This window comes from Chamaea fasciata, unplaced genomic scaffold (genome assembly GCF_029207755.1).
Source record: "Chamaea fasciata isolate MVZ Bird 193981 ecotype frontalis unplaced genomic scaffold, bChaFas1.0.hap1 SCAF_12, whole genome shotgun sequence".
Classification (NCBI taxonomy): Eukaryota; Metazoa; Chordata; class Aves; order Passeriformes; family Sylviidae; genus Chamaea; species Chamaea fasciata.
Genome location: NW_027094097.1, coordinates 18,347,997 through 18,374,626, shown reverse-complemented (window position 1 = coordinate 18,374,626; position 26,630 = coordinate 18,347,997). Strand labels below are relative to the sequence as shown.

The window sequence follows — 26,630 nt, the reverse complement described above, 5'->3', positions numbered from 1 at the left end:
TGACTAATGCATAAAGCGCTGCTCCTCTCCAGACACGCAACTTTTTGCTAGCTCAAGACTTAAAAAAAAGTCATGAATCTGTCTTTTGCTGTAGGTCTCCAGGCGTGTAACCTTTACTGTATATGCCATGCTGGCATTCGCTGTCTCGCCTGCGCTGTTTACCAGCCTCGCTGACTTGCTGGGAGTATTGCAGTCTTGCAATCTCTGAGAACCTTCTGTGTTTACTCTTTGCCATCCTCCCTCATAACTACAAAATTAAATGCGAAAAGGAGAAACAGTCCAAAAGAGCCTAGGCAATATTTTGTGCTGAATTTCTCTCCTTGGACCCGTATTTATCATTGGTGTATCTTGGCAAGACCCCTCTGGGGTTTTGAAACTAATTTTCCATCATCATTAGCAAGAAACCTATCCTCAGCTTCTTCCATTAATGTCTAATACAAGACTGAGAAGAAGTGCTGAATGTGTACACTCTTTTTAACTTGATGATGCCATATGCAAATAACTAAACAAGGCTCAGAAGCAATGGTTAAAAATACTACAAAACTTCCTCATTAAGCTAAGCAATTATCTGCCAGAAAAGAGACATCTTAACCCTCTGCCTCCACAGACATGATAAAACCTCCACATCTTGCAGCTGTTTAATTTTCCCCCAAGAGGAGAAAAACCTCACATTTAATTACCATCAAGGGTGAGGACAAATGGTGGGCGCATAGCTGGTGACATTCAGTTCGTATCTGTCAGTGAGGTGGCTGTGACTCTGCACGTGATCTGTCTGGATATTCCATGCAAGGCACAGATCTATGAAAAAACGGTGGAAACATTAATTGAGTTCCAGCTATGTCACGTGCTACTGTGCAAAAGAAATGATTCCTGAAACTCTATGGCTATGTTTTGCTGTTTGGTGGTGGTTCTACTCAACAAGTTAATACTCGGAGACATCTCACCCTGCGTGCTGCATTACATTGGCATAGTGTCTTTGAGCTGTCTTCTCACTATCCTTTGGGTAGTGAAGTGAGCTGAGGAAATGGATTCAGCTAAGGAACAGTGCATCAAAACAGAATGGCATCAAAAGAAAGCCATATTCATGGAGATAAATATATTTTCAAAGCATTAAACCAGATTAAATGCCTCCATGTTCTGTTCTTACAGTACAGTTTATCTATTTCATCACCTGCCCCGTTCCTGTCACTGTAATAGCTGAGATTTTCACAATCTGTAGTTGTGAAAACAATGCTGTTGCTTGCCTTTTACAAAGGTAAAGCTGTGGCAGAGCAAACTGAAGAACTTGCCTACAGAAGTGGGAAATTTGTGGGCAAAAAGAGGACAAGTTTGGACCTTCCATGGTTCAGATTAGTTTTCCAGCTACTGAATTGTCCTCCTTTTCCTTAGGTACCGGAGAATAGTGAAAAAGTAGAATGTTTATTTTTGTATAAGAAAAAATTGAATATGCAAATTGCAAAACGGGAATAGATGTTTTTAAACTGACGACCAGAAGGTGTTTAAATCTGCCAAGAACTTCAGTCAAGCAACTGTTTAGTGCTAGCTGGGATGTAGGTTAGTGGTTTCAGCAAATACACAGATAATTAACTGAAACTTCTTTTGTTCTAGCTGACAACATAAAAACGGTGAGAGAAAAGAAAAAAAATCACAGGGGAGTTCTGCGGCATCTTGCAAGGTTCCCAGTGCAATATACACAGAATTACACTGATGAGCTTTTCTAGTGCTAATGAGGGAATGCCAGACTGACAACACCAAAATCTGATGGTTTTGCTGAAAAGGAACAACGAGAGAAGGAGCAGCAAAAATTCCCTTTTCCAGAATCCAGTGAATGGTTGTGAAGGGAAGCCACAGATACTGGGTTCCCTGTCCAGCAGCGGCATGGCCCGCAGCACTGGGACCTGAGGTGGCCAAGGCAGTGGCTTCTCAGGGCTCACCAAGGCTGTGACACAGAAAAGCAGCTTGTCTGTAGGGAAGGGAATCTAAGCTGGATAACTGCAATATATAGCACTGCATTATCATTACATATTACGTGCAATATATGACACATAATCATTATATATTACATGAAATATATAGCAAGAATATCACTGGCATCCCCACCTGCAGGTGTAAATGCGTAGGGAGGTTCTCTGGTCAGTGAGGACTATGAGGTGAAGGGTTTTACCAACTTGCAAGCTCCTCTCTTCCTCACTCCCTCCAATAGTTGGTAATGGATCACTAAAACACAGTACTCATTTATTGCAATAGTGAAATTTGTGGTCAGCAAGCTGTGAATTAATGAAGAATCTCCCAGAAAGTAAGAAGTACCTTAACCCAGCGTCTCCCGTGATCACATTGAATTATATTAGGTTATTAGTAAAATTATTATGGTCCTGATTGCAATGGCAAAGCCAAAACATTTATTTAACGAGGAAGTTTTATAAGAGAAGAAGCAGTGGCCGGTCTTTGAGGTGCCCAGCAACCTTTTTAGGTGAGATCCTGAGAGGTGTTTTATGTTTAGGAAGGTTAGCACTGCAGGGTAGACAAGGTGCTGAAACTTCTGAAGAGGGTTGGGGGGTGGATGTAAGGTGTGTTTAACAGGCAGCAGCAAAAATACAAAACCACCACTGGCAAAGGAACTTGCTGAGTTATCTTGCTGCAGCCTTGTTTGCCAAAGAAGTCGTCTGTAAACCCTGCCATCATTAAAATTCTTCACGGTGATAACAGCACTTTCCCCAGAACACTTTGTTGAAGCTTGCAAATGGAATTATCTACTATGACTGCTCTTTTGAGCAGTGTAAATCTTCAACAACAATCCTAAATAAACCTGTGATATACAGTGCATGGAACACCTATTTTTATAAATATCTCTGCAGAGGAATGCTAGAGATAGGAAGAATAAATTACAAGCAAGAGAATGGCAATTTAAAACGTGCTCTAACCCTGTTTGCTCCTTGGCACTGCTCTGCATGAACTTAGCTCCAGCCCCTGGAAAGGCAAAAGTCACACATTTTATTTACATAACTCAGAGTTTCTAAATAAGAAACAACAAAGAAGTGAAGCTTTGCAGGAAAAAAACACATAAAATATGAACAAGAAGTTCTACTTTAGCCTCTGTGGCCAGAAAGATATCAGCCTTGGGAGTAATATGCCATTTTAACAGAGAGACAAACATTATGACCTGACTGTAGTACAAATACCAGGATCTCCGCTGGGGAAATCATATCTCTTTTCAGGTGAGGGACACCAAATGACTCTCTGGTGCCTCGTTAAGAGCTCAGGGCTTGGCACCTCACCACACACAGGACAGCTGCCTTTCTGCTTCAGGCTGACTGCTCCTCAGATATCTGAAATAACTTCCCTGAATTTGGGTGTAATCCCAGGCATGAAATACTTCTTAATCTAATCCTAAACCACTACTGCACATAAATGTCCAGAGCTGAACTCGGTGCCTGGAAAGCAAAGAAAATGTTTAGAAATGGCCCTTTAAAGCCCTCTCTGTTTTATACTTCACAGCCTGGCCTCAGCTCAGTGAAATCTGGGCTGTTTAGAAAGGACCAGAAAGCTTTGCCACGTCCCATTGCAATAACTCAGAGGACTCTGCTTCATCTTGCAGCATGTGCAGGAACTGGGAATTAGTGTTTCTCTTCTCTTTCACCCCAGCCAGCTCTTCTCATTCTAACACTGCTCCCTCTGGTGAGGTCTAAGATGAAACAATTTGGGCAGGCAAAAAACCCTATAAAGTTGGTCTGGGATAATGATGGTCCAGGTGTCTTGTTATAGAGCTGGTGATAAAAATACCAGATCTTATCCAGAAGGAAAAGTCGCATCGTACTGGCTAGAAGAGATTCATAACTATAACTCAGCAGAGAGGCTGTGATGCTGCCACACTGAGTTAGCCAGTGTAACTCGTTGTGCTCTGCTATTGTACCTTCAAATAGGTGCAGAGCAGGTATGATCTATCCTGTCATGTGCCACAGAACTTGTATCATCTTCTACCTGTCTGGGAGATGACTTTTGTCACCCTGGTTATAAAACTCCTACGCAGCTTCTATGCCTGCTAGATGTGCTGCTGGCAAGGGAAAACACACGTATCTTTAGGCATTGGCCATGCTGAAGGATGATTGGGATGAAATATAGAATTCTTTTTCAGGATCTCCTTCTACTTGCAGCAAATAAGCAGTACCTACAGATGTTTTAATTTTTCACACTATACTGCAGTCCTGTGTGGCCCAGGCTTTGTAACTACTGTCAACTCAAATGTCAGTTGGTATTTATTACACCAGAACCACAGCAAGGAATTTCTAAAGACCTTAAGGAAAGCATATTTAGTTTCTCATGCTCAAGAGAAATTTTGGAATAATTCCAAGTGAGGAAAGAAGATAGGATAAAAAAATTTTAACTTTCAACGAGCCATATCTGCACACACACACACACACATTTCCTGTGCTAGAAGGACATTTGAAGTGGATGGGATGTGACCAACCCCCACATTCCCAGAGACGTGGCAGAGCTCCGGCTCCCTTTTGCAATTCCAGGCCATGGTAGTAATACTTATATTGTACGCTCAGTTAAATTGCCCTTCCCAGAGGCAGTGCTCCGGCCTGCTCCGATGGGCACCAGCAAAATGCCACCCGTGAGAGAGCAGGTGAAACGCATTCAGCTCCACTGCTTCCTCACAAGCAGCTGGCAGGTATTGCTCTTACCGAGAGCATCCAAAATCCTTGCAAGGCGTGGGGTGAGCTGAGCCGAGCCCTTGTCTTTGCTGCAGCCGGTTTCCAGTCACCCTCAGGCCGCTGCCAAGCCTCGTGCCCTTAGGGCCAGGGCGGTACGAGCCAGGCTGGGGCAGCGGTGCGGGCCGGGCAGGGCAGGGCAGGGAGGGACGTGCCACCTGGGAGAGAGCAGGTGAAACACATTCTGCTCCACTGCTTCCTGGATGGGAGGCGCGGGCCGGGCAGAGAGGGACACGCCGGGCAGGGATGGACACGCCGGGCAGGGAGGGACACGCCGGGCAGGGAGGGACACGCCGGGCAGGGAGGGACACGCCGGGCAGAGAGGGACACGCCGGGCAGGGAGGGACACGCCGGGCAGGGAGGCGCGGGCCGGGCCGGGGCTCCTGAGGGCGCTGCCGGAGAGCCGCGGCCGTGGGGAGGCAGACAGGGCCGCGGCTCGGCGTGTGTGCGGCAGGAGCCTCATGGAGAACAGGCAGCTGCAGACCACGGTAACAGCAGAAGCACGGAAATGGAAGGCTGAGATTGCAAAAAAGGAAACTGAACCCCAGCCAGGGGAATAGCGCCCGGAGAGTAAAGCTAGGGAGGGAACAAAGAAAGATGTGGGGGGCGCCCAAAGTAGAAGAGACTCCAGTGTTACGAAGATAAGGGGAGAGAAAGCTGTGGATATTGAATCCTGACTGTGTCCCGCCCAGGTAAATCCCATTCCACCTCCTTTTTGCTCTCTCTCGTGTGTCCAGAGAGCGATGGGGCAGCCTCTGGTCGTGCAGTGCGGAGGGCTCTGCGCTGCCAGGCCAGTGCCAGACAACGCCTCCAGGCCTGCAGGATCATCTCTGCTAACTGCCAGGTAGATTTCTGAAAACATTTCGGAGAATTTTGGACTGAAATGTGCAGCACCGTATAATTCTCTGCTAGAAGGACATACCCAAGCAGGAGTCCCACAGCCCCAACACAATTGCCTCTTGCGTGGGAGGCTCTTGGAGCCTTCCCAGTGTTTATAAAGTGTGTGTAAAGTAATGAATGCGTTCATTACTAATAATGACACAAACATATGAAAAACTTTAAAATAAATACCCGAAAGCGTACTAAGCCTACTGCCAGAACGAAGTCTAAGGGTTCTCAGCAGCAAAGTGCAGTAGAAAATTGTGGCTGAAAGGAACAGATGTTTAAAATGAATGTTTTCAGTGTGCTGAACTAAAATATAATTTAAACACATACAGAAGACATATAGACTGGCTTTCAGCAACACAACTCCCTGGAACACCTATACAAGTAACCTTGCTTTGGATCAGCAAGGCTTATTCTATTTATTAAATCAGTAAGTGTAAAGCCCATAGACGACTTTAGTTATCAACCTTTTCCAAATGAATATCCCAAGCATTTCTAATCACAACCAACTGATTTCCATTATTTTAACCTCTTTCTTCTTTGACTGGATCAATAATGTCTGATGTAATAATTTATCAAACGATACTGGGAAAATTATTGATTCTTCTTGTACACATTAGGTGGGAGAAAAATATGTCAGGCTCTCACTTTAGTCTAAATGGCTTCAGAGATTTAAATTAAACTGCATTTTGGTATTTGTATGAAGGATATCAGTGCTGTATGTAAAACAAATCACCGAAGCTGAAATGGATGTTTTACTTGCCCCAGTTCCCCTGACACTTTTATGGCACCCATCACTGCAGAGTGTTTTTCATACCCTAATTGCTTTGTGAGATCTCTGCCTCCCACCCCATGCACTGGCGCAGCATTCAGCAATGCCGTCTGACACTCCTCCTCCTGCCTCTTGGGGAGGCTCAACTCGAGGCCAACTGGAGATTTTATTTAGTTGAGAGATGTACTATGGAAGTAGAAATCTTTCATGTAAATCCTGGGTGTTCACAAAAGGATCAAAAGCTTATGGGTATACGATGGTGTATGGGGCAGGATTAATATTTAGCCATGCCAGGTTTTTAGGTGTGGGGTTTATTAGTGAAAGTAGTATTTGAAAGAAGACAGTGAAGAAAACTGTTACAATACGCTGTATTTTCTAACAGTACTGTGCCCGTGCACTATCAATTGCAAATCATTTACAAATATCAAACTTGTGTAAATCTAGCCAAGTTTTTTTCTTAATAGCTCTGTACTGATACATTTTGGGGGGGAGATGAAAATCCTAAAACAATGTGCTCAGTCATTAAGTAGAATGAACCGTCCCTTCCCCCTGCAGCTGTAATCTGTCACCAGATCACTTACCTATTGCATGTGTTGTAATGGCCAACTCTAGTTTCTTTTTCACCTTTTGTTTCAGATGAAGAGACTTAAAAATTGCAAATGTTTCTCCCCTTAGATGCAAGAGCATAAATCACAAGTAATACTGAGCTCTCTGCCTCATATTGATTCTTTTGTGAACTAAGCCAGATGGGTTCAGATATGAGCATGATCTAATATTCCCCTTAGCTTGATTTATAGATTTCTTTGTGCATTACCTGACCATAAATGAGTCTTGCATTATTTCTTGCGTGCCTGTCAAATTAAAGAAAAATATTCTCATTGACCTTTCAACCTGGGAGAAAAAAATGAGTCAGAGACGTTTTACTGCATGTATTACAGGGATCTTGGTGCTTACTGCCAATTAAGTGTGTGTGATTATGAAAGAGGTCTAGCAATTTGTGTTGTGTGTAATGATTTCATTTTCCTGTAAAGCACGCAGTGGATGTACTGACAGTAGCATAAGAGACATTGCAAATAGCCCTAGAAGAGAGAAGAAGAGGAGAACAATTTGGCACAATTCATTCCTTAATTTACAGAAACAAGCACTGATTGCAAGAACCGAAATGTTTTTCTGGAAGAAAATAATATTCTTTAAAATGTGGGCCCAGCGAGCAGAATTGCTGAGACTACAACACAGAGGTGTTAATGCCATTGAAGGGAATCAGGGGCATCTGCTGACCCCAGAGACCTCTTCTGGGAACAAAATCAGTTTAATATGGATGAAAAATAATGAGCAATATATCACGAGCTTATCATTAGGACACAACCTTGGGCTCTGCACTTGCAACCGACTTGAATAGGAGACACTGAGCTTTGCCTGAGCGAAGAGCTCCTGTTTAACCTGAAGGGACTGACCTCAATGACCCCTTACCTCCCCCCACAGTTTTCAAGTGTGTTTCTAAAGTCTAATAAGCCTATTATCTTCTCTGTATTCATTTGCAAATAATGTTCAAACCCAGCAAGTCTAGGCATTAAAAAAAGAAAATATTTCCATCTTCACCATTCTTCAGTTTTTTGACCAGATGAAGTATGGTAAACATGCTCTGAAACTGCTCAGCAGACCAAATCCCTATCATGTTTCTCCTCAGGTTGTATCTCTATTCTGTATCAGGAGATGACATTTTCAGTAAGAACAAAATTTTAGCTTCTGCCTTCTAAGAAAGTACTTTTGAAATAAGTCTTTCTATGTTATGTGGGTATGCCACAACACCTGGCTGGTAGCCCTGGCTCTGGAAACAGGCAGACCTGTTTGTGTTCTCAGCTCTCTTTTCCAGGTACCCCACCCCCCTGTGTCTGTGTCACCAGAAAAATCCTTTTTTTCCCCCAATTTTTCTCCAGCTCAGATATGTTTAGACTAGCCAACCTCCTCCTACAAATGAAAACAGAGGTTCAGGAATTTTAATGTTCCTTCCCAAAGCCTTAAGGTCATTGAAACATTTCCTAGACTACGGTCTTTATTTCATTCTTCCATGGCTCTTCTGTGGCACGGAAGCTTTTCTTAACACATCCAATTGGCCAAACAACGAAGTGTTTTACATCTGCCCAGGGATGCATCTAAACTGTCTGTCTGTTCTGGGGCCAGTGTATTCATGAGAGAAGGTCATAAGTATAGATTTTCTTTGGTTTGGATGCTTTATTTTAATTCCCGTGGCTGATCACATTTGTTTATTTTTATTACACTAAGCTTCCAGTCCCCGAGAACGGGATCTGTGGCGCTAAAGACACTTCTATTATATGAGACTTCAAGTGATAATCTTTGCCCTGAGGAGCTCACAATAAAAATAAGCAGACAGATAGAGAGATAAAAGACATGATTCAGCATCAGATGTAATTTGCTGTATGAAGCTGATCCAATTGTATTTGAAGGATTTATTTTACAGATGAAGAAACTTAGGCACAATGAAATTAAATGACTTGCAGAAAACACCACAAAAGTCCTGGCAAAGTAAGAACTAAACTCTGACTGCCCCATAGCTCCCAGGACAGCCCTTCTCTTTGAAGCAGAGGGAACTATTTAAGAGTTATGTGTACACACCTACACATGCTGTACACCCCAGTTTGTAAAAATTTTATAGGCCTATGCAGTTCTGCCACCCAGCAGGGTTTTTTGTTGGTTTTTTAATCCCTCTGCTGTGCATAAGGCTGGCACCATCTCTTCTTTGTGTGCAGTTCTTATTCAGAGATATTCTTGATGTCTAGCACAAATGGTGCTTCGAAGGGATGTTTACTGCATAAAGACACAAAAAATACACCTAAATTTCCTATTCTGGTCAGTATATTTATATGAAAAGTATTGTGGCAATAGGTCAAAATGCAGTGATTGCTATTCCCCTTCACATGGTGATTTATAATTGTGGATTTACATCTGACTGAAAGACTCTTCAGACTGTCTGGCTTGCATGGTAATAACAACAGGCTCTCCTCAATATCTTTTCAGTATGGCAAAGCCCTTTCACTTTAAACAATTCCATGAACACACAAAATGAAAGTTAAAAACCTCCTGTGAAATATAAAAATAATAAAGCACAATCAGTGAAATCCTAAATCATAATGACAACTTTATCCAGTGTCAGTTACAAACACTCACTGACTACAGTGTTTTAAGAGAAGCACTTCTATATCTGGTAAGCAAAACAAACAAACAACAAACAAGAAAATGGAAAAGGGAAAAGAGGAAGGGAAAGAATATTCAAGAATTTCTTAATGGAATTGAGGGGCTAACAGCAGAAGAAAACTATTGATCCTGTGATACTCTGGAGTTTTATTTCACAGAAGACATTAGGATGCTGTAGGCTCAAAACCTTGAATGTTCCCTTGAATAAGATTTCTCAGTCTGGGAAGTATAAACATCCACGAGTCACCTTCATGTCTATATGCTATAAACAAGGATCTTTGGTTCCCTTTGTTAAACCCACTAAAGGGTTTTTTTTTCTTCAGTTGCCTGGAAAAACAAATGTACAAGGCTGAGGGCTGGTACCTCACAGTTGTTATGAGCTGGACCGTGGCATTCTCATTTAAAAAGTAAAACAACAGACTGACCTGTGAGACCTTTATGGTATAATGAATAGGATCTTAAAAACGGACTACTTCATGGAGGAGTTTTCTGCTCGCATTAGGACTGCAAATTTCTTCCTGCCCTGAGGTTGGCAATGCTGTGAATGTGGTTCGGGCTTCCAAGGAAGGGAAAAGTTGTAATCCGTGCATTTCCCCAGAACTCTCCTCCCTGCTTCAGTATTCCTAGAGCTTTCTTAGAACAGAAGTCCTAAGAATTAATTTTAGAACGAAATATGTCTAAGAAAGGCTGAAAACAAAGAAAGCCAAAATTTGCCTCAAGTTCCTGCTGATATTCAAGACCTGAGCCATCCACACCAAGAATCCTTGCCATCTGTGACACCCTTCAGACGGAATATGCTGTGCTCTCCAGGTTGTCTCTGCACAGCAGGGAAATATCCTTTTTTTGCTGGACACATGCTGCCCTTATGAGGCAGTGAGGAGATAACCTGAGTTGAGCTTTTTTTGGAAGTATCCATCACTACAATCCAAGCAATAAATCCTTCTCCTCGTCCAGCAGTTTATTCCATAGTAGAAACATAGATAGTGACAGAGAAAATCACTTGGATCATCCAGTTTATCCCTTGCTGGGATAAAGATGGTTTCTTGCATTCATTGTCTTTGCAGACAATACCTCACCCAAAATTATCACCTGACCTAAAGTCTGAGAGAGAAATGGAATATTACTAAGACAATCCCTGCTCGGGTGCCTGGTTTATTTTTTGTGTAGCAGCAGAGAATGAATACAGCTTACAAGATGAAAAAGGGCAAAAAACTGTAAACCTTTCTCCTTCCCAAGGATACCAGTTCAGGGGAGGTGCTGAGGGAAGGAGAAAACAGAGCATTATGTGTCTGTGAGCAGAAATGTCCTGAGGGGGTACTAATCTGTGAGAATTGCTGGAAATCACTAAAAAAGAATTAGTGCAGTAATGCTATCTAGGAGGGTCCTAAAGGACTCCCCTTTCCCTAATCCAGGGAATTCTCTGAGAGAGGACAGGGAGGCATTCCCCATCTCCTCCCCCACAGCACTCCCTATAAAGGGAAGAAGTCACAAAAGTGTTGATGTCTTTTCTTTTTAAAATTATTAAGAGGATGATGCCTCTCAAGGCTCTGTACAGCAGCTGGAAGCCACGGTTGCTCCTTAGGACCAGACCTACTAAAACATGATTTTGTAATGTCTGTGGTTTTTTAGGGCTTCATGTGTGCTGTTATACCACAGGTTACAATTTCATTTCCGTAAGGTGTTTGCTTTCATAACATTCAAGGTGACTCTTGGACAAGACCTAGAGCAGTGAGAGGGAAAAGCAAGGCATTGCCATATTTTGACTGATTCAAGGTCCAGCCTGTGGGAGACTCATCGTGTCTCTGCCACCAGGAACTGCTGTAAACTGTTCCCATCCTCCTTGGTGTCCTTGAAAGGACACTTTAACAGCCAGGCAGCCTTCTGTTCTCCATGAATCCCTTGGGGCATGGATTCCCTTTCAGCTCATCTGGCTTCTCACTCTTACATTTGAGTCTCAGCTCTAGGTTTTGAATTTACACCTTCCTCTTGCACCCTTTTGCCCCTTTGCCACACATCTGTTGCCTCACCATCGGGGCCCCTGGACAGCCCCGATCCCTCTTTTCTTGCCTTAAACAGGTGCATGGGCTGCTGTCTTTGCCTGATTTTATTCAGTGTATTTTGCAGTCAGTGTGGGGGCTGGGAGCAACGTCAGAGACAGGAGGGCAGGAGAGGCAAAACCAGTTAATGGATTGGTGTCTCACCATGGACTATGTGCTCCTTGGCCTCTCCCTGCCCTCCTTCACCCTGCTTTGCCCTCCTGCTCCTTCAGCAAAGAGCACAGCCCGTTCCCTGGGCTTTGGACCAGGGCTCGTGCAGAGGGCCCAGACAGGCTAAGCCATCCCTGTCATCTGCTGAAGGATGGCAAAAACCTTTGTGCTCTTATTGCATGACAACTGGCTTGGGGTGGTCAATCTTTTAAACAATCAGCTAAGAAAAAGGTGATATTTTGGCTCAAACAGGGTGGAGGTGGAGATGAGAGGCTCTTGTTTTTGGGGACAGACAGGAAATACAGCTTTCCAAATCAGTTTATTTTGCTTATGATTCACCACAGGATTTTACCTGCCCTGTCAGAATATTGTCAGCATACATGAACAAAAGACACGGTATTTTGATACACTGTGGTATTTAGAGCAGCCACAAAATATTAGAATCCAAATCATATCTAACTATCACGTGATTATATGGTGAACTTGCATTGTAGGAGATCCTCTGTGCCATGCTCAGCCCTTGACAGAGCTCTCACAAGCAATGTGAGTGATGAGCTCCTATTTAGGAACTGACAATTTCATGTGGATCAATGATTATTAAAAAGAAAATGTCATTAAAGAGGACAGTTCGGTGCAGTATCATCCAGGAGCTGTCAATGTCTCTGCTGGGAAAATTAAAATAAAGTCATCTTACAACACATACTTCAAACATTTTGAATTTAATAATTAACTAAAAGACAGATGCAACAGCCCATTTCCAAAGTGCATTTCAGTGTACATTAAAAACACCAATTGTCTAAAAGGCAATTGCTTCATTGTAATTCTTGCTGACATCTTTCATTTATTGTGTTTTATGAACTATTTGTTGTTTCTTGATTTTTTTTTAAATGAGGGTAGCAACTAATTAAACATGACAAACATTATTCTGAACTTAAAAAATCCAAATGTTTTGTTCTGACACACGAAAAAAAAAGTTATTTTTGTATTGGAAATTAGTTTTAATTTTGAAGGTTTCTGTTTCAGTGATAAAAATGAAACACTCGAGTTGTCTTTTGGACAACTGAAGCAATTCTTCCCCCTACTGATTTTGGTCCAACCATTGAAAAGAAAAAATTATTCAGAGGCCAATTCTTCTGGCAGGAAGGGGCTCCGCAGATGTTACTTGTTCACTTGGTGTTGTCCTATCATGGCTCTGCTGACACAGAGTGAGGTGAAGTGCCACTGAAATTGGCAGTATTGCTACAAATAAATATTTAGAGACTACATAGATAGGAGATATTTTAGAAAGTTTGTCCTGTCCTTTACGTCAGCAGTCCTCATGTGCATTGCTATTAATACCTATTGGAGGGGTTTGGGTTTTTTGTTTGTTTGTTTTTCTAATAAGTCAATGTAGTACTGAGAATTATTTTAAAACTGGGTTATTACAGGTATTCTTTCTCTCATGATTTTTCAGAACTGAGACCCTAATTGCAAACCCATTACAAGCCCAGGACAAGAAGAGCCAGTGGTTTCACAGAATAAAGGAGTAAGTAAAGCAAGGGACTGGTACTGAGTGCTGGGGGTGTACAAGGAAGAAGCTGGAAAGCAGAGCTCACTTGATGGATTCTTGTGTTTTAGGAGGGACACCATTAGTGCCAGGCTGTACACAGGGAGTGGCACACGTGCACAAATCCAGTCCTGAGCACGTCCACAGAGCCCAATGTGCTACAGTGCAGGAGGTGTTTCCATCATTCAGATCTCTGACATTGTTAGAAATCTTAATGTGGCCTCATTTTACAAAATTAGGTTCAAATTTCTCCCTTCTCAACCTCCCTGTTGCTCTGGGGAGCTGCAATTCTTTCACCATACGAAGATCTCACTCCCAGGCATGATCTCCTTTTCCATGATGGGACACCACCTTTTCCTGAGGCTTTTGCATTTTACATTTCTCAGGTGTAGATTTGTTATCTAGGGAAAGCAACAAGGTAAGAGAGGCAGTGCTGTGTGGTGGAGGCTGGTGCTGGCTGAGCCCTGGGGTCTGCTAGGGAGAGCTCAGGGCTCTGAGGTGGGACTGGCAGCTCCTGTGGGATGCTGAGCTGATACAAGGGGAGATTCATCAGTACAGCCAAATCACAGTGCCCAAGCTGGCTCAAAATCACCTAGATGGAGCGTTTCTGCTTTCACCAAACTGAACTTCCTTCCCAAGAATTTTATATTTCATGACAAGTTTTTAAACTGAGATTTTTTTAAATCTTAAAAAAACTCCAAACTTAGAACTTGCCATAGGACAGAAATTCATATTTTGGTGATAATTCAGAGGAAACTATGTTACTGGAGAAACTGAATGTCTGGGGACAGGTAGCTGATAGGAGTTTCCAGAATGGCAGAGATCCTTACACATGGCACAGGGATAATCCTGAGGACAGTCCCGCCTCCCTGTTACCTGTGCAGAAGCTGCACCAAACTCATACAAAGCTTTTGCAGCAAACAAAAATTGAACTTAGGAACATTTGTAACCAGTCGCCTTCTTTAGTCTTACTGCTTTCTGTTGATACCTTGGCAGCAAAATGAAGAAGTTTTTTTCATATATTTTCATTTGCAAAATTGAATTTGGAGAGGAGAGAGATAATTTCATAAAGTAAACCAATATAAACAAAAATAGCCCTTCTGGGTAAGAAAATACAGCTAACTGTGGGAAGTGCATGTAAGTCAATACAAACAACAGCCATCTAAAACCATGATGCTCTGTATTTCTTGCAACCAAACTTCAAAAGATGAAAACAAAGGAAGACAATGACATATAGATTAGAGAACATAACACATGGCTGAGAAAGCCAAATTCGTAGAGTCCAGTGAAAGAGATGGCTCAGGGTGAACATGACTAGTGTCTAATATCAAAGGAAGAACAGAAATAAGGAAGTTATTCACAGTCTCAGAAAATTGTAGGCCAGGGTGCAAAGGCCTGAAGCTAAGAAAGAAAAAGTTTCGGTGAGATATTAGAGGGGAAAAAAAGCCCTGAGAAAAGAAAGTAGCAGCAGTTGAATAGCCAAACAGGGAAAGTGCCCAGTGTGGCATAACTGCCAGGCTTGTGCAGCCAGTGATGGTGTATGGCTGGAAAAAGCAGAGAGGCTTTAATCAGACACACAAGAGCCAGCTCAGATGGAATGAGTACTCCTTGGTTTCACAGGCTCTACTCCAGGTAATGGCACACAGTGATACATGGAATTACAAGGCAGAGCTGCTGCTTTGAATTATCCCAGCTGCTTCCTCCGATGCTCTCTTACATATCTCCTTTATCCATCACACACCCTCCCTTCCCATCCAAATGTGGATGTATTCCACGTAGTCCCCTCTTACTGAGTTCAGCTTTCTGTCCCACTGACAAGAGGTGTCAGGAGAACTGCTGGAAGAAGAAGCAGTTGTTACTAAGGCAAGGCCAGCCAAGGGCTGCTGATATGATGGATTATAGGAGGAAGTCTCAAAGTCACTTAAGGATGAGGAGCTGGAGGTGTGCATGAATAATGGCAATGATCATACAAAAAAACTCTGCAACACTGAAAAGTTGGAAGAAACCACTGCCTCTGTTCAGAGCACTGCAAAAGCCAAAACTGACTGGTCTCCACTGAAAGAATGAGGAGATTCCCAGGGCTGAGCAGGACTTCGCAAAGGGAAGACTTTTCCTGGAGGAAATGATGAGCTCTTATGGTGGGGCCCCTCTGCACAAGTTTTCCCTGCTACTTCTTTGCCCTAGAAATGCATGGGAATAGGGTCAGCTGGGTCAGAGACAGGCTGATATTAATTCTCTAACATGTGAGAGAAAGGTATCTCTAATACACACCTCACACTTCATAAGGTGTGCTAATAATAAACAACAGCAAGTTTATAGTCCAGAAGACACCCTGGAGATGGGATTGGGTTGCTCAGAGGAGCGTGGGAGGAAGCAGGAAGGCTGTTGCTACCCACGGGCATGAGGCTCCTGCGGCAAAACGATGCACCATTATCACAGAGCTCACTGTTGGCTGGCTTCTAGTCAAACTCCTGGGCACACAGCAACCAGCACCCAGGGTGGTTTACAGCACAATTAGAGCTACTGCCAGAATAAATACTCAGTGTAGAGCACAGAAACCTCCTGCACAGAAACCTGCCATAAATACTGCCAGCTGTCCTTTCCCGTCGGGGCATCGCCATGAAGGTCTCTGCACACCCAGCACCACTGCCCTGGGGCCTTCCCACACACCCCACCTCTCTGGGCACTGCCCACAGGTGTGATCATTTCACTGGAGTTGTGTCACAAGTGGAGCAAAAAAGCCAAACATATTTCTGCTGAAGTTCTCCAGTGGAGGGCCAGCATTTTTAGACTGGTCAGGGAGCTGATGTTTGTTTTGCCGGTGGTATCTTGGTCATGAGCACCATGAGCACCATGAGCACCATGAGTAAAGGGAGTTTCTTGGGTTTGCTGGTTTATTGTTTCCAAAGAACTACTTTACATAATGATTCTCTGATGTCTTCACAACAGGTAATAGAAGAAGTACTTCAAAAGAGATAAAACTGGGATACAACTGGGTTACAGAGAAGGTTCGTTTATGGTAAATGCCAATCACTAAAAATGTCAGATGCAATACTTTGAAGACCAAATGAAAAAATGAAGAGTTGTTTTTCTTTCATTTCAAAGCTAAATCCATAACACTTGTTTTGCAGAAAATCCATGGTAATTACTGGTGAAATAAGAAGTCTGAGAGACTTCTAAAATCATGATTTTAAAATTTTAAAAAATAATTTTTAAAATCATTATTTTAAAATCATCCTTTTTTGTTTAAAAATTATTCACCATCCTAAGGAATCCAAATAGGTAAGTACAAACAAGTACTTTCAGAAGATATGTCCTTGAAAAATCTGGAAAGAATAAAGAAACAAAAGAACTGCATGGGTCTGCTGTGCCTTCCTCTAAATTGCTTTTCCTCACTAACTCTGCTAAAACAATTGCAGCTATGTCCATGAGCTCAAACACTGGTATTTCTGAATAGCTCTTTAACTGAAGGGAACTGCAGTCATTCTGAAGACATATCTCTGTTACAATCTATAATGAATGTAATCTTCAAGGGGCAATAATTTCTCTCAATTACACAATTTTTCTGTTAAAAGTGGCATGTGTTACAATCTGGGTTGTCAGGTCCTCTGGCCATGGACACAGACATTTCTCAGTAAAGCATCTTAGGCACCCCCTGTGTGCTATCAATAAGATCAGTATTAATGGTAAAACTTTTTTTAAATTTAATTGCATGTTAACATAATCTTCCGTGTTATTTTTTCAATATAAATACATAGGGCACAACAGCTGTTTGGAGATCTCAAATTAGAGCTGTTTTGTGGCTGTCTCTGCAGCAAACGCCTTTGGCTAATATAATTTAAACCTCTTCTGTGAATGAATTTCATGCTTTGAAGCTAGCTAATAATTTCTGTCATTTAAGAACAACGTTCCATGATTTGCTCCTAATAGTAAAAAAAGAGAAAATGAGCACTCCCCTGTGCTGCTGCTCCCACTGCCTGTGTGCCAGAGCCCTGCCCTGGATCTCCAGGAGCTGCCCTGCTGCTGCCCTGTGCTGCCTGGGAAGGGGCTGAGGGCACCAGGACGGTGCTTTAGCAAAAAGTGCCGAAGCTGGGAGACTTCACCGTGCAGTCCCAAGGTCACAGCCACAACTTGCAAGGAGAACTATAAATTACAAAGTGCTGGACTGCAGCCAAGCCCATGGGAAACTGCATTTAGCATATCATTCTCTAAGCAGCAGGATGAAACCTTAACTCCCTTTCAGACAGAATTTGAATGGAATTTGTTATAAGAACACTCTGATTGAAATATCACCATGACTTTCCCTGACAACTCGGAAATGGGTTGCAATGGCAGGGGGTTCCTCTTCCAACCAGCCCAAAATGATGATGAGGATGATAGAGCCCTATCAAATATTTATGAAAACCAGATGAATTTCCGTGGTAGCAACACATGCTGCTGCTATAACAGAGACCTCAGTTAATCTCCTGACATTACCCTGAGCTGAGGCTTCTCCCAGTGTAAACTCAAGGTAGAATAACAAGCTGATTCTAGTATTTTAAGTGCTGCAACAGAGGTTAATAATAATGTATCAGAAGAACACAGTGCAGGTAAGTGTGATGATTTGTTTTTTTATAGATACTATGTACTGGCTTCCATCAGAGCTGTAGCCCTCCTGTGTAAGGTGCAGAATAGAAGAAGCTTTATGTGAGCTACAGACTCACATGTGTTAGGTGCATATACAACATCTAATGCTGTGGGGAGACACCGAGACCAGCAGGAGTGCCAGCATACACAGAACAATATGGGCAGTGCTGTCCCAAAGCATTAAACAATTACAGTGTTTATGAGAAAAGGATTTATTAATTAATTCAAGCGTTCAAAAGTAACTTTAGGTTTTAAATGTTGAAAAAAATAAAGAAAGAAATTGTTCATGCAGATTTTCTGTATCATAAAATCTTGCTGTCACACTGATAACTCCAAGACTGGTACTTAAAGATGTGAGATAATGCTACTGCCAGTCTCAGTGGCAAGAGTGGCATCTTGAAAGGAAATCCCCTCCCCCTAGTCTGCAAAGCAATACTGGCATTAAGTGCTGAAACAGCTGCCATCCTTCGTCTTGGCACTAAGTTAGGTGATAGAAAGCAGCGAAGAGATGCTGGAGAGTTTGGGGAGCACTGCATGAAGGCAGCTCAGTAATTTACTGGACAGCAGCTTCCTTGGGTGGATCATACTGCCATAACTAACAGGCAGTGTGAATTATTTTGCTAATAAGTTATAAGTTACTGGTTAAAACATTGTCACAGGGCTTTGGTATTATTGGAAGAAACGCTAACAATGGGATCTGAATAATGGTTGAGAAGAAAAGCCAGAAAAGTAATAAATTAGCTTCTCTAGTTGTAGAGGGAGGTTTTTGGATGTGAGTGTGATGAAGTCTGCTTTCAGGGAAAGATGGAATAAAGCATGTAAGTATTTGTAAAATATCGAGATGGCAGGGAAGGAACTTTCCCTAGAACTGGTGGATATGGAAATCTGCGTTGGATGGAATAAGTTCTGGACTGGGGGAAGGAAGGATGGAATAATAGTTACAGCCAGTGCTGTGATAATGAAGAGATTTCATCACTGCAGATTAGGACGGGATTCTCTCTTCTGTTACTTGAGAAACCAGGCAAATACATTTCTGCCAGAAGAAAGGGGCTGCGTTCTGTCCGCTCGCCCTTCTCTGAGCCTTTGGCATCTGCTCAGATGAAGAAAATAACTCCTCTTCTGAACTGCAACACAAAGGGGAGATTCATGGCATCATCCTGTCTATGTGCCTGCAGACTCACAAGCTTTACTGACCAGGATGCCACTTGTACAATTTCTTTCTTTATTTCCTAGATCTTTTCACAAATGGATTTTGTGATTCCTGAGAAATGAGAAGTCTAAAGGTTCACAAAAAAACAATCTGTCTGCTTTTTACCAATGAAAGAGCAACTTAGCTTTTACCCCTTTTTATGCACTAGTCTAACTTCTGATGCACTCTTTAGATTTCTGAACTTATTTTACTAATTCAGCTCACACTGATTTGTATGCTTTAAGCAGATCAAGCAGCTCATGCAAAAAAAACCTGTTAAAGTATATTAAATAATTATTTATGTGACATCTTCCCTTAGAGAACTTAAAAGCAACACAAAAATTAATTGATCTTCTTTGAGCTAAGTAGTATCCCCATTTCAGGACATAAAAATGAAGGCATATTAAATCACATATTCAAACGTAGGTGCCTGAAGTCAGTCATCTAAATATACATGTCACCAGCTAACTGCTGCTGTGATTCTCCCAACTCTGACAGGGATCTGTATTTGAGGACCACATTGAATAGAAGGAGAAACTAACCTCTCTCAAACTGTTTCTGTGAAGGCATTAAAGGATCCCCGATTTAAAGACCAGGATCTCTTGCAGCTTTGGCTAAATCAGCAACTGTTAAAAAATAAAGCAACTTTTATTTAGCTCCTAGCTTTAAGTGGATGTCAGATCACAGGCACTCAGGTTCAAAAAGCACTCAGAAAGTTTATCCAAATGATCTGGCCACCTTTCCCAAGGTGAGTAATTAGTGCTCTCTCGAGGACTGCCATTTACTTAACATTTCCTGACTTTCTCCAGGGTGGTTTCTGTATGAATGGCGGTCGGCAGATCAGGCCCCAGCAGATCTGAACGTGGCTGTGCTTCTCCAAGGCAGCACTGCAGGCAGCATCAGTCCCTTCCGGCCTCCTGCCTTCATCCCAAGCACAGCCACAAGCCCCCTCTCCCAGGACACTGAGTTGCACTTTCAAGAGAGGGAGGCTTCATTCTGATGAAGACTGAAAGACCATTTATGGGTGCTCTGATGCACATTTCAAATTACGGATTTTAAGGGTGGTGAAATAACTGCCAGGCTTGCATATTTAATTGACCTTGAGCTATAAGCATTCCCCAAAAATGCCTAGTTAATACTGGTTTGATAGTGAATTGGCACAGTGCTGAGCTCCGATGCACCAAATTAGCATTGATTTCCAAAATGTTACTGAAAGATCTCTTAAACCTTGCCAGGTTCCAAAATCAGTGTAGGAGAAGAGGGTCTCTCACCCCGACTGCCTTCTTAAAAGTCCTTTCTAGTTCCTTACCAGGACTCCAAGGGCATTCTATTTAAAATGCTTTAGAAATGATAGTTCTTTTCAAACTTTGTGTTTGCATCCTTGTTCAAGAGTGATCAATTCCTCTTGGGGTCTTTCTTCACAGTACAACAGAAAATCCTCTCCTGCTGGGTCAGGAGTGGAGCTGTGGCCCTGCAGTGCCCAATCGAGGTGCAGCTGGACTGTGCACAGAAGGCGAGTGTTTGATAATCTGGGATGCAGGTGCTCTGTTACCCCCCGTGGATGGCTAATAAGTTCCAGGTGGGATTTAAAGGAACTGGCAACTGCCCCATTAAGTTCCTCTACGGCTTCAGTCCTGGCAACTTCAACAGCTTCCCCTCTCCCTGCACTCTATTAACACAGCTGCGCTCAGTGGACCCGACGGTGCTGGAACACCCTCAATAAACAGAGGAAAGCTGCCAGGCTCTGCTCCCTGAAGGGTTCGAGGCTCCGCGGCTCCGCCTGTCAGCTCGGGCTGTGTTAACCCCCCTGGCACGGCTCCGCCGGGGCTGCCTGAGCGTGGCCACAGCAGGAATTCTCCAGGGTGGCCCTGTCCTGGCTGGTATCAGCTCACTTTGCTTCCATTTTGCTCTATGGATTTTCAATAGCTATGATGGAAGCGTGCACATTGTAACAAAAGTATTAAGACATAATGGTGACATTTTTCTCCAGAATTTTTATCTTCATCTAAGCAGGGATACAAGTGGTAGGGTAACGTTCCAGTATCTGTTAACAGACATTTCCTTGAAAGTGTGCTGTCACAGCTATTAAAATATTTTACCAGCAAAAGTCATGCAACACCACTTGTGACAGAGGCTTGTGACACTGCTTTTGATCCCCTGAAAGAACAGAAAATGGGAATAGACTGTTTAATGGTTGTTTTCTATTAGGGATGTGTGCTGTGGTGTGGTTACTATGAGGTGGCACATGCCAGCTCCGAGTGGCTCTACAAATCTGCCAGACCTGGAAGGTCATCCCCAGCATGGCAGGGAGTGTGCTGCAACAGTGTCCCCCCCTGTTCCAGCCTTTCTCAGCTGTCTTCCCTCTCTGCTCTTTACCAGTGGGGTCATGCTGTGAAGATGAGGTCCTGCTGCTCCTGCTGGCACAGCTCCAAGGGTTCACTGGTGGCACCGGGAGCAGAGCCCGTGACTGCAGAACATCTCCCTACACAGTGGCTGCTCCAGCTCTATTGGACTGCCACGGTTGTACCTCACAGAAACAGAAAACTTCAGGAAACATCTGTGGGATCCGATTGTCCCCACCAGCTCCCACTCATCATCAAAAACTGGAGGCTGAAGGGCTGCTCCTGTGGCTCAGCTGAAGCCAGAGACAAATGTCGGCTGCTGTGTGATGACTAAGTCTCACATGCTTATTGCTCCTATCAGTTAGAACTCTTAATCACTTTGTGCTGTTTCATCCCATAACATGAATTCACTTCAAGCTGTGAAATTCACCATTTTTGCCATGACTAATTTGTGAAATCTGCCACCTTTCTTTGTGGTTCATGTTGTGCCCTAGTTAGGCATCATCTGTCTGATTAGGGAAGCCTGTGATTTGTTTCTTGCAGTTGAGCCAATACAATTTCATCCCCCTCCTGTCTTCTCTCTTCACTCAAGTGCAATTTTACTGTCGCCCGTGCCCTTGGATGCACCGAGGCTGGAGTGGCGTGGAGGCCACCTCTGCTGGGGCTCACACACAGGACTGGCTCTCCTCCTCCACACAACACCTAGGGCTCAGCCTGGGCCTCTAACCCTGGCTTTGCTAGAAGCTACCTAGGTCTGTCATGTTTACCATCTTCCTAGATTTCTCCCAGCCTGGTTGCTGCAATATTTTGGAAATCATTTCCCACCTGCCTTGCCAGTGCCTTGTTTCACGATACATTCATCTGTTACTCTTTACTTTGAATGTTGCTGGCATTACTAAACGCTATAAATAGACCCAGTATACCATAAAAACAGACAAGCAGATGACTGGTCTTGCCTACAAGAAATACTATGAATTTTTCATATTTTTTTTTTCACACGCTCTGAGCAAAATCCAGAGGATGCTTGAGGAACATTTCATAACTGAATCAGGTCCTAAATTCCTTTTTGCTCATTAATTAGTTATTTCCTAAAAATATTTTCCCGCACTCTTAACATCTTAATTGTTCCTTGAAGATGTTGCCAGCTCATCCATCCTTTTTCACACCCTCTGATAAACCCAGTGAAACATTATTTTAGTATTTCTGTCGCTGAAATACAGTGATAAATGGTCTTCTTTTAAGATCAGTGGGAACAGAATAATGGATGTGCAGGAGAGCTTATTGACTTGCTCTTGCCAAAATGGAGTCCTGCCATGAAGTTCAGAAGGATCACACGATGCCCTAGATACTCCTTGTGCTCCTCTTTTCTTGATGGTAAAGCTGATGGGTTAGGGCTACACAGTTTCACAAGATACTGACAGAAAAGCAAAGGAAACCTTCCATCCTAGCTCTTATTTTTACCACAAGTTTCCTTTCCATCTCTCTTCCTATATCCTTTTTTTACCAGTTTCACTCAAAGTTAATCACCTCCCTGCCTGAAAAACAGTCATGTGAATAAGATCAATAGCATGCTTCCTCTTAACAGATAAATAAATGGACAAATCTCTGAGAATCCCTGGCTGTAATGAACCCTTTATCAAAATCCCAGAAGAGGAAGTTAAGGAACAGCCCAAGCACATGTTCATGACTTTGGATCAGAAAACCTAATGGGCCTGATCCTGCTTCTGCTCACAGAGGTGATAACATTTCTCTGAATGACCCTGAGAGCAGGACTGTGGCTGGTGCTCAGCATCCCGCGCCCTTCTCTGTGCATCCAGCACAGCAATCTTGCAGCCCTGCTGGCCTAAGCCGCTTACCCCCACTGCAGCCTAATCAGATGGCAAGAAAAGCTTTTACTGTGCCATCCTGTTTGTGCTCAGCAGAAACATAAAAAGCATATTAGAAAATTGATTTGGGGCATTAATTGTGAGCAAAGAACATTATACTGAGTAGAGACAGGGTGGTTTTTTTCAGGCAGAAAAATTCTATTTTAGTCTTTTAAAAGTGACTGTGGAAGATGCTGAGCTAAGCCCCATGGACACTCTTTTCAAATACCATAAGGCAAAGAGTAGTTACTGAATCTCCTCAGTCTTATTAGCTTACATAAACATAAAAATTTGAATAATGTTTAAAAAGCTAAATTCTCCAGATAATCCATAATCAGTAAATGTTCATTACTGAGATGTAGCAAATATGCATGAGATTTCCCCCATGGTATTTCGGCTGCACGATCTAAAAGGTGTAGAAAAGCCTCCTCCATGTGGGGCTGGGCAAAAACTTCTATAGGCTCCTGGGGCCATTCAGCCACAGTGTGGACCCTCCTGGTCCCTTCAGGAAGGAGCAGGAGGAAATCAGAATTCACTGTCTTGTGTTACAGCTCCGGTGATTTATAAATAAATCATCCCCACAGGATGATTGATGTCTCCATATAAATAATTAAGTCTTGACCTTATGTTATGACACCTGCTAAATTTTTTGGCACTTGAAACCAGTGCTCAGGAGAGATCCTTGACTCTGGATAAATGAAGGTGGGACTGGATTCAAGGGGGAGGGGGAGACAGGTTTTTGTTTACCCTCATTTTGTTCTGTTTGATTCCATCCGCTAATTGATGATGATTATTAATCTCTGTTGCCATCTACACTATGGATTTAATTCCTGCCTCTGATTGCTGTTGGAAAGTTTGCTCCATTAGAAGCAGACTTTGATTGGATTTCCAGTAGCCAGAGTTTCCCAGATGCCCCCCAAATCATTGTGTTATCTAGTCCAGGCACCTTACAATTATTTTTGTTTGCAATTTACTTTGTTTAGTGACAGAGCACCAGTAGCCTGGGTGACACTGTCATTACGCTCAACCAGGCTAGGTAGCAGGTGTCAGCAAAAGTTTAATTTGGAAGCTCATGAATTCAAAAAAAGAGCTTAACAGTTATCCCCAACACAGAGAGCTGCTGTGGCCTGAGCCTGGAAAAGAGAAAATCCTAGGGACATGAAAGGAATTGATGAGACACCAGGCATCTGGCAATATGAAATCTTCTTGGGATAAACTGAGGATAGCTTTCTTGTCAAATGGTGAGCATCATTAATAAACAAAACAGATTTAGTGGCAGCATTTCCAGTTTTCATTTCTGAGATCGTTCAGGTTTACTATTCACCCTCTCTCCCTGGTACTGTAGGTACAGCCTATTCTCTTAATAGCTGCAACTTTTAAATCTTGCAATAAAATACAAGAATTTCAGGGTAGGTATTTAACATTAAAAAACGAGCATCTTTGGGTTTTTCTAAACATATTAATCTACATGTCACGTAAGTCAGCTACAGACAGAAAGCAAAATTATAACACAGTTACAATAAGAGGTTTTCCGAACCCCTGAAAAATCTTCAAAAACTAATGACACAGCTATGACCGGGTATCACATCATTCCTGGCTACATCTACAGCCAGCACCCGGGAATCCCGGCTGTCAGCAGGGAGCTGTCCGATTGCCCATCACCAGCACACTGGGGCTCACATGTACAAATCATTCTTTGCTGTATGTCTGCCGGGGTTTGAACATACCCGTTCCTGGAGGGTTGGGTGAGGTGTAAAGGGGCGTTGCAAGGTCCGAGCTGCCAAGTGTGCCCGAGCAGGGGCACGGGAATCGGGACGTGCTGAAAAGCACTCCTATGGGAGAGCAGCGCCCAAAGAAACCCCCCTGCTCTCTAAAGATAACTCCAGAAATTAAAAAGTGCGTCCGCGTCCCCTCATACGGCTCCTGTTCGCATAGACTGAACTCCGGGTGAACTGGGTTTCCAGTCTAGGGAGATGGTGCATTTATCAACTACTTTGCTTTGGATGCCGTTGTTTTCGTTACAGAAACCCACGCCGGACCCGTCCCCACGAGCGTTCAGCCCGTCGAAGCTGCCGGCTCCATCCTCGGCGGGAGGTGGGTCCCGGTGCCGGTGCCCCCGTGCCCGAGCGGCCCCGCCCGGTGCGAAGGGAGCGGAGCGGGCTGGGGAGGAGGGGACGCGCCGCAGCCCCGGGGCGACCCGCACCGCGCCCGGCCCCGAGCGCGGCCGCTGCCCCTCCGCCCCCAATTACCGCCACTGCTAATTGCGGCGCCGCCAGCCGGGAGAGCAGCCCTGAGGTCAGGGGGTCGCGCCGGCGGGGATGAAGAGGGGACACGGGACGAGGGGCCCCAGCGCGGCCCCGCCGCAAGTTTGGTCACTTTCCCGAAGTGGTGCGGGGAAAAGTTGGGGAGCGGCCGGGGGATGCGGGAATCCGGGCGGCGAAGCGCGTCCCGGGCCCGGGGACAGGGGGTCTCGGCACTGACCTGCGCCGCGGCCGCGCCGCCTCCCGCGCTCGCTCAGCGCATCCTCCGCGCCGCTCCCGCCGCCGCCGCCGCCCTGCGCGCCGCAGCCGCGGCTCCGCGCCCGCGATGCTCGGCGGGGAGGAGAGAGTAAAGCGGGACGGCCCGCCCGAAGACGGGAGGCCGCCGCCCCCCTCCCCGCCTCCCGCCTCCCGCCCCGCCGGCCCCGGCCCCGCTGGCGGCCGCGGCCGCCGCCCCGCGCCCAGCGCGCACCTCCGGGAGCAGGTGCGGCGGCCTCCGGCGGGGAGCGCTCCCGCTCCTGCCGCGCCCCCGGCGCATCTTCCCTCGCCGCGGCGCGGGCGGGGCCGGCCGGGGCCGCCGCCTTTCCAGGGGTGCTCTCGCCTCTCAAGTTTGACACGTTCCGGCGGCGCCGGCCGCTCTCCGCCGCCGGATCGTGCGTTGTCTGCAGGGCACTTGGGCGCGGAGCGGGGCGCTGCGGGCCCAGCCCGGGGCCGCCCTGCGCGCTCCCGGCTCCGCATCCCGAGCCTCGGGCCGCGCGGCTCCCGGCGGAACCTTGCACCCCCCGAGGGGCACGCCGCGGGGAGGGAGGAAAGGTCCCGGGCACGGTGCGGGGGAAGCCTCTGCGCCCCTGCTGCCGGGTGTCGTCCGGGAGGAACGGAGAAGGGAGGCTCCTCCATATCCTCCGTGTGGATACGAGCATCCTGCCGGGCGTCTCCTCCGGCCTGCAATTTGTAGAATTATATGTGTATTTTGAGATTGGTTGGGAAGATCGGTGGCCCATAGTTGCTCCCAAAA

General features: G+C 44.5%; 1 protein-coding gene across 2 annotated transcripts in view; it reads right to left on the bottom strand.

Annotated features, from left to right (window-relative positions):
* The window catches only part of CHST8 (carbohydrate sulfotransferase 8), a 181,286-nt gene extending 155,344 nt beyond the window's left edge, over positions 1-25,942 (bottom strand). The window contains exons 1-2 of one of the 2 annotated variants that reach the window (XM_066194894.1): positions 2,101-2,142; positions 681-798 (exon numbers count right to left, since the gene is read on the bottom strand). The gene's annotated coding sequence lies outside the window, so the exon portion shown is untranslated. Of the gene's footprint in view, positions 1-680; positions 799-2,100; positions 2,143-25,838 lie in introns of those variants that run through there. The other variant, XM_066194893.1, reaches the window with a different exon arrangement.
* Positions 25,943-26,630: the final 688 nt, after the last annotated feature.